This window comes from Gavialis gangeticus, unplaced genomic scaffold (genome assembly GCF_001723915.1).
Source record: "Gavialis gangeticus isolate Ggan-Ray unplaced genomic scaffold, GavGan_comp1, whole genome shotgun sequence".
Lineage (NCBI taxonomy): Eukaryota > Metazoa > Chordata > Crocodylia > Gavialidae > Gavialis > Gavialis gangeticus.
The window spans coordinates 66,837,482-66,841,053 of NW_017729025.1; the positions used below are offsets into that span (position 1 = coordinate 66,837,482).

Consider the following 3,572-nt stretch of genomic DNA (forward strand, 5'->3'; position numbering starts at 1 on the left):
CCCCCCCCCCCCCGCTGCAGTAGCACAGAGCAGCACATGTCCTATGGCTGCTGAATGCCACTGAAACATTTGGGAACCAGGTCATATGGCTCTGTAGAACAGATCTGGACATGTATTGTAGGTTGCCAACCCCTACTCTGCGGTGCTGCTTTGCCCTCTGCCTGACTTCAAACTAATGCATCTCTGTCCTTATTTTATGGGAGGGAGTATAGGGAGAGAGAAATTAAGTTCCTTGCCTGAAACTAGATGTATGAGTGGGGAAAGTAGGAGAACCTGAGTCTCAGAGTCCCAGTCTGCCTCTTAACCAGTGGACAGTTTTTACATTGTTTATGTTCCTATGACAATTGTGTGCAGCAAAATCCTGTTTATTTACATTTATTTCAGACCTTTTCCCAATTTATGAAGGTCATTTTGAATCCTACTCCTGTCCTCTACACTCCCTGCTCCCTCACCTAGCTTGGTATGAGCTACAGATTTACTGAGGATATGCTGATTCCATTCTCCATGTCCTTATTGAAGATATTGAACAGTATTGGACCTAGGACAAAGCTCTGAAGAAAGCTATGTGATCCCTCTTCCCACTTTTGGCACTGAGCCACTTGAAGACTACTCTTTGATCACTATTATCTAACCAATTATGAACCCAGCACACAGTGCTTTCATCCAGAATCTGTTTTTATGGTTTATTAAATGCTCTCAGAGATGGTGTCAAAGGCCTTTCTAAGGTTGAAGTACATCAGTCCATAATTTACCTTCACTCTCCAAGACTCATCACTTTGTCACAGAAAAAAATCAGGTTGGTTAAGCATGATTTGTTCTTGACAAATCCATGTTGGCTGCTGTTACTTGTCTTAAGGTACTTACTGATTGATTAGTTGATAATATACTATGGTAACTTTCTGTCCCAATGTATGGACCCTGCTTTTTCTAAGATGGACACTACGTGAGCCTTATTTTTTAGTCTTCTAGGATCTCACCTCAGGGTTTGCAATAGTTTATGCCAGTTTCTTGAGTCCCTCCAGAATGAATCTCATCAAGGAGGATAAGCTGGGGATAGACTGACCTGGACAGGTTTGCAAGGTGGGCAGATGAAGATCTGATGATATTTAATACTGAGAAATGTAAAGTGCTCCATCATAGTTGCAGACTTAGTGATGCTACACTTGCTAGCACCACAACTGAAAGAGATCCGGGGGGTCATGATAGATCACAGAATGGGCATGAGCCACAAATGTGATGCAGTAGCTGGCAAAGTGAATAAGACACTGGCATGCATTGACTGATACGTCTCAAGCAAAACCAAGGATGTCATCCTCCCACTCTACTTGGCTTTGAGGCCGCAGCTGGTGTACTTAATCCAGTTCTGGGTGCCACACTTCAAGAAGGATGTGGGGAAGCTTGAGAGCCTCCAAAGGAGGGCTATGTGTATGATTAGAGGTCTGGAGAGCAGGCCATATGAGGAAAGGCTGAAAGACATGGGACTGTTCAGCCTGGAGAAGAGAAGACTTACAGGGGACTTGGTGGCAGTGTATAAGTATATAAAAGGCACACACCAGGGCCTGGGAGAGCATCTGTTCAGCAGGGCACCCTAGGGGAATAATGGTCATAAATTGCTAGAGGATTGCTTTAGCTTGGACATAAGGAAAGACTTCTTTATGGTTTGAGTGTCCAGGCTCTGGAACAGACTCCCCCCCAGAGGTGGTATGATCACCTACTTTGGAAATCTTCAAAAAATATCTGGATGCTCACCTTGTTGGAGTCATCTGACCACAGCAGTCTTTCTTGCCCAAGCACAGGGGAGGCTGGACCTGATGATCTCGGGAGGTTCCTCCCAGCCCCTAACATTTATGAATCTAAGCCCTGCAGATTTAAAAAAAAATCTGGCTTATTTAAGTAATTTCTAAATTTTTTCTTTCCTTACTCTGATGGTTGGCCTTTTACGGGATGCTTGAAGTAAAAAATAACATACAATATTATCATCTAATTGGAATAACCTAAGACTTGATGTGATAATTCACCTGACCAGATTATTCATATGGATAGCTATAACTTGTTCAGGAAAGAGAAGCGTGGTATAGGTGTAGTTTTGAATATTATAATGTGTGTGTGTGTGTGTGTGTGTGTACGTACACACTAGTCCTGATGTCTAGAACAAAGTGAAAGATGTCCCTGTTGAAAGTCTCTGGGTTAAGGTTAGAGGGAAGAATGGCAGAAACTGTGTCATGATCAGTGTTTTTTATATATCTCCAAACCAGAAGGAGAAGGTGGTTGAAGATTTAAAGCAACTGCCTGAATCGGCCAAATTACAGGACCTCATGGTTATGGGGGACTTTAATTACCAAGATATGCTTTGAGGAGGAAATGCAGAAAAAGCCTAACAAGCTTGCAGAATATGTTGGGGAAAACTTTTTAGCATAGATGACAGAGAAATGAACTGCAAAGAAATTCTCAGTTGCTTCTTGCTGATAGGGAGGAAATGGTTGAGGAATGAAGGTGGAATGCAACTTAGGTAACTGATCGGATAGCGATAGAATTCCTGACTCTAAACCAAGGAACGAAGCAGAGCGGCACAGAAACACTAAAGCTAGGAAAATCTGACTTTAACAAGCTCATAGGACTAGTAATACTCCATGGGAAGTAAGTTTAAGAAAAAAAGGAGTGCAGTTCTTGGTTACAACCAATGATTATTGTATTAGTATGTTGGCATCTTAGATAATTAGCTCATTATATCACTAATTGTCCTTTTTATGTCCTTGTTAAGATTTCCAGTATTTCTACTTATTCCTGAACCACCTTCCAAATTTTCCTACTCTTTACTTCCTTGTAGGCTTTTTTGTATCCCTTGTTGAATGTAATTGAAGTCACAATCCAACAAGGCTGTTGAGTCTGCAAACAAAGATACTCATTCTTTTCTTCGTTAGGTGAGTCCCATTTCAAGTTGGAAGGACTTCTTTGAGCGTAGGGTGATATTCCAAGAAGCCAAAGCCCAGCAATGACACCATCAGTACAGGTACACATTGATGTCCTGGATGCACCTGCCCCTGCCCACGACTTCACCTTTGAATGGAGGGATACATTATAACAAAATTTGAGTGCCAGCCTTAACTCTTATTTCAAAGCCCCATTGTTACCAACTGTCCTCAGAATAAAGCTGTTTTTTCCTTAGCAAATTGTAAAATGAAATCAATTCCTCTGGCACAGTAATTCTTTAAATGAGATGCCATTTGGAAGTGCTTCACTTCTTTCTTTTATCCATGCATAGGTCTTCCACAATCCTGGAGTGCACTGCTGTACCTCCCAACAGGCAGGCACTTATAGGTACCCGGGTTCACCAAGTGACATAATCCTGATGGTGGGAGTCCCCACAGCCCTCTAGTGGCCTTTGGCTGGAAAGCTATAGCAGTTTTGAAGCATGCCATCCTAAGAATACTCTCATTCTCACTCTCACAGTGATGTAAGCTTGAGTGCCCAGACCATGGGCTGCTGTGGTGGTGGTGGTGATGTGGGGTATCTGGGGGCTGCCTTTCTGATGCCTACTCTGAGTGCACACCTTTGGCTGGTGCCCTGCTCAC

At 42.8% G+C, this 3,572-nt stretch overlaps 1 protein-coding gene across 4 annotated transcripts in view; it reads left to right on the forward strand.

The window, feature by feature from the left end:
- The window catches only part of PRKD1 (protein kinase D1), a 363,742-nt gene that overhangs the window by 54,457 nt on the left and 305,713 nt on the right, over positions 1 to 3,572 (forward strand). The window contains exon 1 of one of the 4 annotated variants that reach the window (XM_019518931.1): positions 2,920 to 3,010. The exons of the other annotated variants lie outside the window; for them this stretch is intronic. The gene's annotated coding sequence lies outside the window, so the exon portion shown is untranslated. Of the gene's footprint in view, positions 1 to 2,919; positions 3,011 to 3,572 lie in introns of those variants that run through there. 4 annotated transcript variants of the gene reach the window in all.